Raw genomic sequence first — 14,263 nt, 5'->3', positions numbered from 1 at the left:
ACAGGTAAAGGAGCTGCAGCCCCATCCTGTGAGCAGCTCACCTGTGCAGAGACTGACAGGTAAAGGAGCTGCAGCCCCCATCCTGTGAGCAGCTCACCTGTGCAGAGACTGACAGGTAAAGGAGCTGCAGCCCCCATCCTGTGAGCAGCTCACCTGTGCAGAGACTGACAGGTAAAGGAGCTGCAGCCCCCATCCTGTGAGCAGCTCACCTGTGCAGAGACTGACAGGTAAAGGAGCTGCAGCCCCCATCCAGTGAGCAGCTCACCTGTGCAGAGAATGACAGGTAAAGGAGCTGCAGCCCCATCCTGTGAGCAGCTCACCTGTGCAGAGACTGACAGGTAAAGGAGCTGCAGCCCTCATCCTGTGAGCAGCTCACCTGTGCAGAGACTGACAGGTAAAGGAGCTGCAGCCCCCATCCTGTGAGCAGCTCACCTGTGCAGAGACTGACAGGTAAAGGAGCTGCAGCCCCCATCCTGTGAGCAGCTCACCTGTGCAGAGACTGACAGGTAAAGGAGCTGCAGCCCCCATCCAGTGAGCAGCTCACCTGTGCAGAGACTGACAGGTAAAGGAGCTGCAGCCCCCATCCTGTGAGCAGCTCACCTGTGCAGACAGGTAGATCAGCTGCAAATCAGCTGCTCTCTCTAGCTTCTTCCTTGCACCGGAAGGGCGGGACTTGGGTAACCACACTCTCTGCCTGCTGTGACACCAGCCCCAGAAATAGATTCAGATCAGGAAGTGGTGCAGCGAGGGCTCGCAGTAACTTGTTTGCCTTCCTTGTTTCAAAGGCTAGTTCCTCCTTCACGGATCAGGAGGAGGGGAGGCTGGAAACGGACAGATCGGGGAGAGAGGAGCCCGGGACAAGGGGATCGGCGGGGGTAAGGTAAGCGGCTGTCACCCGAGCCTCCTCCCCTGGGACCTGATGGCATCGCGATCTGGGCTGGGGGGGGGGGGGCAGAGCTGGTGTCTTTAGCATGCTAGGTGGTGTCTCGGAGCAGCCTCGGTGCCGCGTCGTTTCGTTCCCTTCCGCCCCCGGAGCACATCGGGGTGACAGCGGCTGCCGGGTCTTGCAAAGCCTAAGCCCGAGTTTAGTGGGCTGTCGGTGAATGCAAACCGCGTCCGACTTGAATACGGAGATCCGGAGATCGGAAGAAAGGGGCGAAGAGGCAGGATGGTCATGGGGGTGGGGGGGGGTAATTTTAGGATAAATTGGGGGACGCTCAGCTTTTTGTATGCAGGAAAGGCGAAGTTTGCAGCTCTGAGAAAACTTATCTAGTTCCTTTTGGCAGTTAAACTAAGCGGGTAATTCTCAATAGCACGCCTAAACTAGGAGCCTGGTCTAAAACGTCACGTCCTTAAAAATCTGAGGTCCGTGTCCGAGCCACTCGCAGCTTCTGTCTCTGACAGACCTCGATGAGATTTTAGCGCTGACGGATCCTAATACTTTCCCGGGAAGGGGTAAAACACGGACCTCGCGGATCTGCCGCTTGTAGTTAGTTTCTGGCTCTGACAGACCTCGATGGCAATTTAGCGCTGACGGATCCGTCTCAGCTTAGGGAGGGAAAAGTATTAGGATCCGTCAGTGCTAAAATCTCATAGAGGTCTGTCAGAGCCAGAGACTAGTGCTGGAGCGGCAGAGCAGAAGCCTTCTTATGTATAGGTTTTCGGAAAGACAAAGAGAGCGGGGACATAGGTTTGGGACGTGCGTTATGGAAAAGAAGTCTCCAAACGATGCTGGGTGCTGCCGGGGTTCAGTCTGAGGATCGTAGGCATGAGGCAGAGCCTCGGCTGCTTTCCTTCCTCTGAATTGCTCGATGTACCCCTCTGCTCTGCCTTTCTTGGGGAAGGGGTAAAACGCGGGCCTCAGTCTCTGACAGACCTCGATGAGATTTTAGCGCTGACGGATCCTAATACTTTTCCCTCCCTATGCAGAGACGGATCCGTCAGCGCTAAATTGTCATCGAAGTCTGTCAGAGCCAGAAACTAACTACAAGCGGAAGATCCGCGAGGTCCGTGTTTTACCCCTTCCCTCAGCATAGGGAGGGAAAAGTATTAGGATCCTAAAGCGCTAAAATCTCATCGAGGTCTGTCAGAGACAGAAACTACAAATGGCACGGACATGGACCTCAGAATTTTAAGGATGTGCGGTTTTAGATCCGCGAGGTCTGTCAGGTCCGCGTTTTACCCCTTCCCAGGAGCCTGTCTTGGGCAATTTTATTTCTTCATAAATAAGAATACAGCACAGAATAATTTACAAGTATCAAAAGTTCTCCAGGATTTCTATCAGTAGGTAACATTCAAGAGAAAAGCCTCTATAAATAAAGTTGTCTTCGGGACCCTTTTCCATTTCTTAATGTCTGAGAGCGGACTAATTGGTCCAGTCAAATTGTTCCATAAAAGCACTCCTGCCCAGTTACAGCAACTAATCCTAGCTCAGTGGCTGATGTAAATACTAGGTACACTTGTTTAGTGCCCCCCCTCGCCAACAGTTATACACTAACCCCTCCTCCCCTTTTACTAAACCGCGATAGTGATTATTAGCGCAGGGGACCGCGCTGAATGCTCCCTGTGCTAATTACCGCTATTGCGGTTTTGTAAAAGGGGCGAAGGTGGGAAGAGGTTGGGGGTGGTACTTTAAAAAAAACCCAAAACTGTATTTTTTGGAGCCCTGTTTAGCTGGCTGAACTTTTGTATCTGGTGGGGGGGGGGATAGTTGGCTTTAATTTAAAAAAAAAATAAAATCATTTAAACGTATTAAGGGGCTAAATTACAGAATACTGACTACCTGCATAGTTCTGCAAGTACCAGTTATTGGAAATGCCAAATTCAGTTGGCACCTAGTGTACGATGATTCTTAGTACATGGAAAGCATCAGATGCTACATTTAGTGGAGCCCAGCCTGCCTTCAAACTTGCTCAGTCAAATCTTAGACGTGAGATTTTTATTTTTTACCAATCGCCAGTTCCATGAAGAGATGTTACAACGGAGGGTGACATGCTGACATCACCTGTGCATAGAAACCCGATTTCTCATTTTACCCCTTCTCCGATTTCTCAAAATGATTGGGTCGTTTTTGCGTATAAACTGGACCGTGGCGTTTTCTTGTGGTGCAACGCGATTCCCCTGAAGACGCTTTGGCGAAGCGGGGGTCTCCCGTTGGGAAGTGAAGCATTTTGGGACCAGTTGCTCAGCTGTGACGAGAGAGAAGTGAATAGTGAACCGTTTCCGAGAGAAACTGTCGTGCAGAAGAATTTCATGTACTGCTCCCATATGAATGAAAGAGTGTGTGCAGGTACTGATTGCCATTTCCCTGCCGGTGAAGAAGATTGGCCCGATGTGGTATATGGAGTGTTTTATTTTTATTTTTTTTTGGGGGGGGGGTTGTTACCAATGATGACAGTGAGCTTGCTATTATACAGTTTTGTGCTGTTCTGTGAAGCTCAGTGGGTTTGGGGTTTTTTTGTTGGGGGGGGTGTCTTTTTTTCTCCACTTTATGTAGTGTGGGGGCCAGCTTTCTTTCTTCTCCAGCTGTCACTTTATGCACAGATGCATCAAACAGAGAAGCATAGAAACATGACATTAAATAAAGACCTAATGGCCCATCCAGTCTGCCCGTAAAGAAGATAAAATCTCAGGACAATCTTTTCTCTCAAGATTTCAAAAGTGCGCTAAGCGTTTTATAGCATGTTATCCTATGGACGCGTTAGCAGTTAAAACGCTTAGCGCACCTTTGTAAAAGAGGGCCTTAGGTACACGTTATAGAATAAGTTGAAGGGCGGATATGCACGCAACTCCTAATTTACAGTTAAGTGCTTATTACGCCATTTATTGCTTTGGTGCCAGTTTAGCCAATTACTTTGTGCACAGATCTGCACTCAAAATTAATGCACCTATCTTTGAGTGACCTATACAGAATCCGGGGGGGTCTACAAAAACTTAGCAAGATCTCCATAGCGGGAGTGACCCTAGGGAACAAATTAATCGATGTGAAGAAGGAATGTGGAAAATTTATAGGGAGCTCGCTTAAGGCTTCCTTTTAGTGGCTTTCAATGAAGGAAGTTTCTATAGCACACTGCAAAGTTCTGTTCATGCATAGCTTGTCCTGTGTGCACATGGAGCTAACCAGGGGACTGTCCCCATTTTACTGAGTCTCAAGAGTTTGCAGGGAGATATTTAAGTGGTCCCGTGCCTTCATTTGTAGATAATATACAATTTTAAAATTCTTCTGAGACTGCAAGACAATGCTTCTGTTCTGAAACCATTAATTTTGGAAAACCCCTTATGTGCTTGTTAGTTATTGGTAGAGATTTGCACGGGGACAGAAATCCCACCCATCCCCGCCTGTCCCCTCCAGGATCCTCTCCGTCCCCACCTGTCCCTGTCAGGATCCTCTCCGTCCCCACCCATCCCCGCAAAGAATTACCTCCATCCCCGCCCGTCCCCATAAAAAGCAGCAATTACTTCTGACAGGTTCATCAATTCCACAGTTTCTTTTGCTGTTTTCCTTGTGGAATCTCTTTGGTGGAACCCTTTTTTTGTTTTCTGTTCAGGTAATTAACTTATAAACCCCCTCTTTTACTAAGGCTGACGTGTCCATTATATTATATGGACGAACCCTGCTTCCAAAGTCTTCCATCCCCTGGGAGTCCCGTTGGTCAGAGGGGGGTCCCCGTGGGAGTCCCGTGGGTTAGGGGGGGATTCCCGCGGGAACCCCGTGGGACCTGCGGGATTCCCGCAATCCCCGTTCCCGTGCAGACCTCTAGTTCTTGGAAGACGCAGGGTCCATGGATGAGGAAATCCCTTTCTTTTCTGCTTGTGATTGGAAAAAGCACCCTTTATACGGCACAAAAATAAGAACTGCTCCACAGAAATGACTAATTCCATTTCACAAATAATGCAGAACCTCACGCCAGGCATTTCATGTTGGGTTACTAAGGGGTTCCATTTCTTAAGACAGATTGATCTAGTACCTGATTATACACATTTTATGACACACGCGGGTCCTTAGTTACTCAGTTTCAGGAGGGAGACATTTTGGCCAGTTCTGGTTTTAAACTTACATCCTCCACCGGTTAGAGGTTGCAAATTTAAAAGTCATCATCAACATCTTTTCTCACATCAAGCAGCATTATGGGGTAAAGACCTGGAACAACTACTCATGCCTACTACTTATAAGGAATTCAGGAAACGCCTAAAAACACATCTGTTCCTGAAGTACTTAGGTACCTGACCTATACAATCTTAGTCCTCAACAAATGATCTTTAGAACTGTTATTCACTAACTCTGAACTTTGTTTATTCCACTCGATCTGTAATACCTTTTAATTAAGATGAGGATGGGAGTAAATGACTTCATGGTCCTGCGGTATATAAACTGTTGTTATTAGTATTATTATTATTATAAAGCCACATGGGACTCGTAGTCCCTGCATGCTCTATAATGCATCTGGATGAAGTTCTCAGAAAACCAGGACTGATCTAAACTCTCCCTCCTGGAACTGGGCAACTTGGAAGCTCTGCAGACACAGCCTAGGACAGGGGTGTCAAAGTCCCTTTTCGAGGACGCAATCCAGTCGGGTTTTCAGGATTTCCCCAACGAATATGCATGAGACCTATTAGCATATAATGAAAGCAGTGCATGCAAATAGATTTTCATGCATATTCATTGGGGAGATCCTGAAAACCCGAATGGATTGTGGCCCTCGAGGAGAGACTTTGACACCCCTGGCCTAAGAACAGGGCTGTTAACTGGCTCCAGATTTTCAGGAGAGGCTGATCCAGTCCAAGTTTTATTCTAGAGCACAAATGGATATAGTCCACATTTTTTTCATGTTTCTGTTTTTAGAGAACGCAGTAAGGAAATCGGAAAACTACAAGTCTCCGCCTTATATGCTCTGAGGTAAAACTAGAACCGGATCATAGTCTCAAAAGCTCACATCCGTGCATCTTCCCTGAAGAGACTAGTGGTAGTCTAGCTTGGTACGTGAAGTGAGATGAAGACTGTTACAGTGGGGATCTCCCAAGTGCCGAGTGGTTCGGTATCGCCCATATTTATTGGTTGAACTGAAGTATTGGTTTAAGTCAGTGTAAGACCCTAGGGAGGAACAGGGGGCACCTGCCTGACTAAGGCATCCTTTTAGAGAAACATCTGCAGCCTTGTGAGCTGAGCTACACACTTTATATATGAAGAATCAACTTTTTTATGTTACCTGTTGCATTATGGAACTTACAGCACTGATTTCAGTGGGCAATTCAAACACTACAAACAGCGCACTTTTGGGAGTGTTAAGTTCAAAGTCGGGGCAGTTCAAAAGGCTCCATCCTAGACCTGGGTAACTTGGCATCTCTGGTTTCCAGTTCAGCTTTTGTCTGCACATTTCTCTTCAGTTCGTTTTATGGAATTTCTATAGCAAACAAAATTCATCGAAGGAGAACTGTATAAAACTTGAAGGGCTCCTTTTACAAAGGCGTGCAAGGGCCTTAACATGCGGAATAACGCCCGCTAAAATGCCGCCATGCGCTAGCCGCAACCGACTCCTTTTGAGCAGGCGGTAGATTTTTGGCTAGCGCTTGCTATAGTGCCTGCTAATCCGGTGCGTGCGGTAAAACCCGTAGCGCACCTTCGTAAAAGGAGCCCAAAATATAAATAAAACATAGTTATATCATTGTCAGAAGGGAAGAAATAGTAGAATCTTTTTTATTTTTATTTTTTGCAATTTTACAATATTACAAGCTTACACTTGTTAAAGAAAATAGTCACAATAAGAAACACCCCAGGAAATATATAAACCACCTAACTAAGGCCCCTTTTTACTAAGGTGTGCAAGCCGTTTTAACATAAGAACATAAGCATTGCCCCTGTCGGGTCAGACCAGGGGTCCATCGTGCCTGGCAGTCCGCTCCCACGGCGGCCCCCCAGGTCCTGTAAGTGCTTCTAACCTAAAACGTTCATACCCTAATTCGCCTAATGTCCTTTAAGTAACCCTCTATCTGTACCCTGCAATCCCCTTCGCTTCCAGGAAGTCATCCTATGGATGCGTTAGCGTTTAGCGTGCACTAATATTTAGCGGGTTTTAAAACAGCTAGCGCAACTTAGTAAAAGGGGGGCCTAACTACATGTCTCTATATAGACCCCCAATCTTAGGAAATTATAAAGAGCAAAGGCAGGATGACAGAAATTCAGGGGTACTACAATCTTAATCAATTTATAATTTTTTAAATATTCTTTATTCATTTTTAAAACTTACAATAAGTGCAACAGCATATAACATCCTCTATAATAAAACCCTTACCCGCACGTGCGCAGTTGAAACGGTGTGATCCCTGCCGCTGTGATTTGGGCCTCCGTGGCTGCATTCCATTTGCGGCGGACGGCGGTTTGTCTCCTGCGGGTGCTGCGAGATGTCCGGTGTAAAGGAAGTAGAAAAATGCTGCTACTGCTGCACAGGGAAGTTGAGGGGGAGAGGGAAAGGGGGCTGCTTTGGGGGGAGGGGTGTGTTGGGGGAAGACAGCAATCTTGGTTTGCTCTGAGGGGGAGAAACAGAAGAGGGCTACGGAGAGACAGGCAGGCATGGCGCAACAGAGAGAGACAGTCAGGCAGGGGGCCAGGGAGAGATATAGACTAGAGACAGACAGAAAGAAAGACAGAGAGACAGGGGGCCAGGGAGAGACACAGACAGAAATAATGACAAAGAGACAGGGGGCCAGAGAGAGAGACAGACAGACAGAGAGACAGCGGCAAAGGAGAGAGAGAGAAAGAAAGAAAGACGGACAGGGGGCCAGGGAGAGACACAGACAGAAAGAATGACAGACAGACAGGGGGGGCCAGAGAGACAGACAAAAATAAAGACAGACAGCGGTCAGGGAGAGAGAGAGAAAGAAAGAAAGACAGACAGACACAACTATTCTAGCACCCGTTAATGTAACGGGCTTAAAGACTAGTCAATCACATATTTAAATACATCACTTAATATCCTATTAAAATTTAATTCAGATCCCATAACCCTCCCACCCCCATATTCAATGACTTTCATCAAACATAAGAAGACATATAACAACCCCCCCTCCACATTATTTGCACTCATAAGAAAACCAAAATACCCCCACCTTTCTCCCCCCACCTTGGATGTGCATATTTAAGGGGGGGAAATGATATTCAATCATTACAATATTTTGTTAATGGTCCTCAAATATCCTGAAATTCCCTAAAATTCCCCTGCTGCATGGCAATTACTCTTTCCATTTTAAATATATGACATAGGGAGTTCCACCAAAAGCTATAATTCAATCGATCCCAATTTTTCCAGTTTCTCATGATCTGTTGTATGGGAACCCCTGTCATAATAAGTAGAAGCCCGTTATTCTTAGATGATATTTGGTTCTTAGCCCTCATTGGCATGCCAAACAGCACAGTATCATATCAATTTATAATTAACGGAAATACAATCATAATACCCATTGATAATAATACTAATAATAACAGTTTATATGCCGCAGAACCATGAAGGTCTATGCGGTTTACATTGATTAAAAGGTATTACAGATTGAGTGGAATAAACAAAGTTCAGAGTTAGTGAATAATAGTTCTAAAGATTCTCTATGCAGGTAAACTGGGAAAATCTCTTCTCTTCAAAATCACAGGTCTCTGGAACGACCTTACTATCCCGTTGCGGAACCTGGGCTCTCTCCAACTAATCCGCAAGCAACTGAAAACTTGGCTCTTCTCTAACATGTAATTCTATTTCCCCCTTACTCTTCCATTCCATTTCTCGTCTTATATTTTAAGTTCTTGTAAACCGTGCCGAGCTCCACTTCCGTGGAGAGGATGCAGTATATAAACTTAAGGTTTAGTTTAGTTTAGTTTAAAGATCATTTGTTGAGGACTAAGATTGTATAGGTCAGGGTGATGAGATATTGTAGTATATTAAAGATTACAGATTTTATGGTATACATTGTTTATCCCAGGACAAGCAGGCAGCATATTCTTAACGCATGGGTGACGTCACCGACGGAGCCCCGGTACGGACTTTTTAACTAGAAAGTTCTAGTTGGCCGCACCGCGCATGCGCGCGTGCCTTCCCGCCCGACGGAGGAGTGCGTGGTCCCCAGTTTCTTCGTTTCCGCGGAGCGAAGAAGACGCATGTGTTTTCAACGGCCGTTGAAAAACTATTTTCTGCATTTTTAAACAATAGAAGCACATAAACATAATTACAATATAGGGCTTCTTTTAATCAAGCCGCGCTAGCGGGATTAAAGCGCGCGACTTTTCATCACGCGTCAACCCCTTTTACAAAGCTAGCGGTTTTAGCGCACGCTAGACGCTAACTCCAGCATTGAGCTGGCGTTAGTTCTAGCCGCGTAGCGCGGGTTTACGCACGCTGAAATTCTGTGTGCGCTAAAAACGCTATCACAGCTTTGTAAAAGGAGCCCTATGTTCTGCTCATATGGAAAATGGAAGAGAGTTCCAGATCATGGGTGCTGTAGTTACTTAAATATGCAGTCAATTTATTGATACACTTGTTGTAAGATGTAAAAATGAATAAAAATAAATAAATAAATAAAAAATATGCAGTCAAGCTGCAAACTATGCATAAAGGCAAAAAACTCAAAAGCTTCCCCCATATCTTTCTCAATAACAGACTATGGACTTTTCCTCCAGGAATTTGTCCAAACCTTTCTTAAAACCAGCTACGCTATCCGCTCTTACCACAACCTCTGGCAAAGCGTTCCAGAGCTTAACTATTCTCTGAGTGAAAAGATATTTCCTCTTATTAGTTTTAAAAGTATTTGCCTGTAACTTCATCGAGTGTCCCCTAGTCTTTATCATTTTTTATGGAGTAAAAAAAAATCGATCCACTTGTACCCATTCTACTCCACTCAGGATTTTGTTGACGTCAATCATATCTCCCCTCAGCCGTCTCTTTTCCAAGCTGAAGAGCCCTAACCATTTTTTAGTCTTTCCCCATACGAGAAGAGTTCCATCCCCTTTATCATCTTGGTCGCTCTTCTTCGAACCTTTTCTAGTGCTGCTTTATCTTTCTTGAGATGAGGAGACCAGAATGGAACGCAATACTCCAGGTAAGGTCACACCATGGAACGATACAGAGGCATTATATCATTCTTAGTCTTTTTAAAAATAATTCCAAGCATCTTATTTCTTTTTTTTGGCTGCCGCACATTGGGCAGAAGGTTTTACCCTATTGTCTGCGATGACATCCAGATCCTTTTCTTGGGCACTAACCCCCAAGGTGGGACCCTAGCATCTGGTAACTGTGATTCAGGTTATTCTTCCCAAAGTGCATCACTTTGCATTTGCCTGCATTAAATTTCATTTGCCACTTGGACGCCCGGTCTTCCAATTTCCTAAGGTCTGCCTGCAATTTTTCACAATCCGCATGAGTTTTAACAACTTTGAACAGTTTCGTGTCATCTGCAAATTTAATCACCTCACTCGTTCAGCTTTAGCGATTACGTTTAACTGTTAACATCCTTCCTTCAGAGTAGTCTCCCAGTCCCAACCCTGTAAACAACTGTCTGCTGTGTGAGATGTAGCATTGTCATGTGGGATTATGGTGTTGTGCAACAGATCTGGATGTTTCTCCTGTACTGCACGACACAGGTGGTACTGCAGAAATGACTGGTAATACTATGCATTCACAGTGTGTCCCTCACGCATGACAACCTAGGAGATTACGTCGAAGGATATTAACAATCAAACAGTTTGCACTTTGTTCATGTCATACACTGTATGCCATAATAAAACGATGATTTCAAATGTCATGTTTTTTGCTTCTCCCCTACCAGAGACCACCAGCCCATCTCCCATCCAGCGGAAACCCCAAGAAGCACATGTCACACACATACACCCCACCCCCACCCTCAAACACACTTCTGAACTGGCAGAGAGATTCCTCTCTCTCTCCTTCACAGGCACCGATCCCCCAGCCCCCCAACATCCTTCGACACCCCTGACAGCACTGGTAACACCCCCCCACACATCACCCGACACTCCCATACCTTGCGCTGCAAAATTGACAGGAGGGAAGCGTACTCCCTCCTGCCTACAGGGCCAAGTGCTGCGAATGATGGGCCTTCCCCCTCCCAATGCATCGCAATGTTGAGCCAATCAGGGCCTTAGGCCCCTCCCACTGCATCCCAAGATGCATTGGGAGGAGGAAGGCCCTTCATTCGCAGCACATAGCCCTGTAGGCAGGAGGGAATGGGCTTTGGGGGTGTCGAGGGATATTGGGGGGAGGAGTGCTGTGGAGGGGGCTGGGGGATCGGTGCCTGGGAGTGAGGGAGGAATCTACCTGCCAGTTCAGCTGATCCTGGCAGGGGGAATCCCCATCAGCTGAGCTGGCAAGAATCCCCTAAACTGGCTCAGCTGATGGGGATTTCTCTGCCACAATCAGACAGGTAGTTGATACGTCTACAAAACTTGCTTTTCATTTTTCATGTGGACCTTTTTATTTTTTAAAATGGCCAAAAAAGATAGACGTCCTCAGGATCAAAATTTATGCATAGGTCATTTTCAAAAATAAAATATGGACGCTTACCAGCTTTGAAAAGGGACATTTTTTTCTACTGGTTTTGTGGACGTCTTGCCCAAAACGTCCAACCTCAGACTTAGCCGACCTACCAAAAACACCCCTCCACGTGTACAGACAGGCCTTCATCAGAGCTCTCTGCTTCTTGTATATTTGTACCATAGTGGTCTTATTGCAAATTCTAAATAAAGTACAGCAAAGTATTTCAGACCGTGAGGCATCTGTGTGTGGTATAGCTCGGGCCAGTATGCCAACTTCTGCATCTGCTGGTGTTATTGTCCTGAAAGAGGAAGTATCTTTCAAAAACAAAACCCACAGCAAAAGAAAGTCATTGTGAGATCCAGTCAGGTGACCAAGTGCAATCTTCCCCAGCCTGGCAGGCATTAGGTTCCAAGCCTGACCTTGCCAGGTTTTTGTAGAAAGGAACATGTTGAGCCCTATAACAGCACTCAATCCACATCTCTTATGGAGACCGAACTTTAAGAAAATGTTGACAACGCAATTATTTGTCAATGCCTTCATGTACTAATGCTATTTGTTGTTAATGCTTTCCCGTCCTGTAAATGTGTTTATGGGATTTTGTCTTTCCATCTTGTAGGATGAATTTTAAAAAAAAAAGGTTTTAATAATGATATCGTTAGTTAATGTTTTTTTTGTGCTTGTCTTGTCGAAACATGTTTAGTATTTTTAATATGTATGCATGTAATTTTTTAAACCACCAGTTTTTCTGCGGTATATAAATTTTTAAATAAATAAATTAGGGTCGTTAGAAAAACGAGTCCATCACTACCAACCCTCCCAACTTTTTCCAAGATTTCCCTGGGACTCCTTGTGATCTCGGGCAAGTGACAAGTCCCTTAACCCTCCGTGGCCTCAAATGTATTTATTGTGTTTGTGTGGAAAGTAAATGCTTAAAATCGACAATCCTTGGTGAATCACAAAATATACATAGCAGAAGCTCTCTGAGGACATGAAAATACCTACTACTATTTATTAATTATTTCTAGAGCGCTACCAGACATACGCAGTACTGTGCAAACTCCCAAAGAAGAGAGTCCCTGCTCAAAAGAGCTTACAATCTAAACAGACAAGACAGACAGGATGCCAGGGTGGGGAATGCAGTTTTAAGTTACTGAAAAAGAGCACAAGTTAACCCTTTTATTTGGCATTGTTGCTCAGAAACAACGTGTCTTCTTTGGCTCTTATGGGAGATCTGCATCTCCAAATGACTGTTTACTTGGCACTGTTGCTCTCGTTCAATATCAAGTCACGTAAAGTGTCGCATTAGGATAAAAACTTGTACTGAAAAATCTTGCGCTGTAACTATATGGCTGAGAAGGGACATGATCAAAACATTCAAGATATTGAAGGGAATTGACTTAGTAGAGACTGAGAGATTTCTCACCCTCACAAAGGTGAAGAGAATGAGAAGGCACTCGCTAAAGCTAGAAGGGAAACGATTCCGTACAAACGTAAGGAATTTCTTCTTCACCCAGAGAGTGGTGGAGGTCTGGAACGCTCTCCCGGAGGCTGTTACAGGGGAAAACACCCTCCAAGGATTCAAGACAAGGTTGGATAAGTTCCTACTGGAACAGAACATACGCAAGTACATTGGTACGACGAGTGAGATGATTAAATTTGCGGATGATACGAAGTTATTCAGAGTAGTGAAGATGCAGGGGGATTGCGAAGATCTGCAATGTGACATAATCAGGCTCGAGGAATGGGCATCGACATGGCAAATGAGGTTCAACGTGGATAAGTGTAAAGTGATGCATGTAGGTAACAAAAATCTCATGCACGAATACAGGATGTCCGGGGCGGTACTTGTTGAGACCTCCCAGGAAAGAGACTTGGGAGTTCTGATCGACAAGTCGATGAAGCCATCCATGCAATGTGCGGTGGCGGCAAAAAGGGCAAACAGAATGCCATGGTGCACCCTCACCTGGAATACTGCATCCAGCACTGGTCGCCGTACATGAAGAAGGATACGGTACTACTCAAAAGGGTCCAGAGAAGAGCGACTAAGATGGTTAAGGGGTTGGAGAAGCTGCCATACAGCAAAAGATTAGAGAAACTGGGCCTCTTCTCCCTCGAACAGAGGACGTTGTAAGGGGACATGATCAAAACATTCAAGGTACTGAAGGGACTTAGTAGATAAGGAAAGGTTGTTCACCCTCTCCAAGGTAGGGAGAACGAGAGGGCACTCTCTAAAACTGAAAGGGGATAGATTCCGTACGAACATAAGGAAGTTGTTGTTCACCCAGAGAGTGGTAGAAAACTGGAACGCTCTTGTGAAGGCTGTTATAGGGGAAAACACCCGCCAGGGATTCAAGACAAAGTTAGACAAGTTCCTGCTGAACCAGAACATACGCAGGTTGGGCTAGTCTCAGTTAGGGCGCTGGTCTTAGACCAGAGGGCCGCCGCGTGAGCAGACTGTTGGGCACGATGGACCACAGGTCTGACCCAGTAGAGGCAATTCTTATGTCCTTATCCCTAGTATGTCTCAAGTTAGGATACATACTTGTATCACAAAACTTGTACTGTACTGTAACTATGGTGAATTGTAACCTATTAACTGCATATTATGCATGTTTAACCTGTAACCTATTCTGAGCTCTTTGGGGAGAGCGGGATTGAAAATGAATTAAATAAATAAATATTCTTCTTCTGTTTCTCACATGTATTACTAGGGAGTTTCCCAGGACTACATAAGGGTC

General features: G+C 45.4%; 1 protein-coding gene across 2 annotated transcripts in view; it reads left to right on the top strand.

The window, feature by feature from the left end:
- The first annotated feature begins 718 nt into the window (after positions 1–718).
- IRF5 (interferon regulatory factor 5) overlaps positions 719–14,263 on the top strand; it is a 53,564-nt gene continuing 40,019 nt past the window's right edge. Inside the window, exon 1 of one of the 2 annotated variants that reach the window (XM_033959714.1) lies at positions 719–875. The gene's annotated coding sequence lies outside the window, so the exon portion shown is untranslated. Of the gene's footprint in view, positions 881–14,263 lie in introns of both variants that reach the window. The other variant, XM_033959713.1, reaches the window with a different exon arrangement.

The sequence above is a fragment of the Geotrypetes seraphini genome, chromosome 9, assembly GCF_902459505.1.
Source record: "Geotrypetes seraphini chromosome 9, aGeoSer1.1, whole genome shotgun sequence".
Taxonomy (NCBI): Eukaryota; Metazoa; Chordata; class Amphibia; order Gymnophiona; family Dermophiidae; genus Geotrypetes; species Geotrypetes seraphini.
Note: the sequence above shows the minus strand (reverse complement) of the source record. Positions and strands in the feature narration are given on the sequence as shown.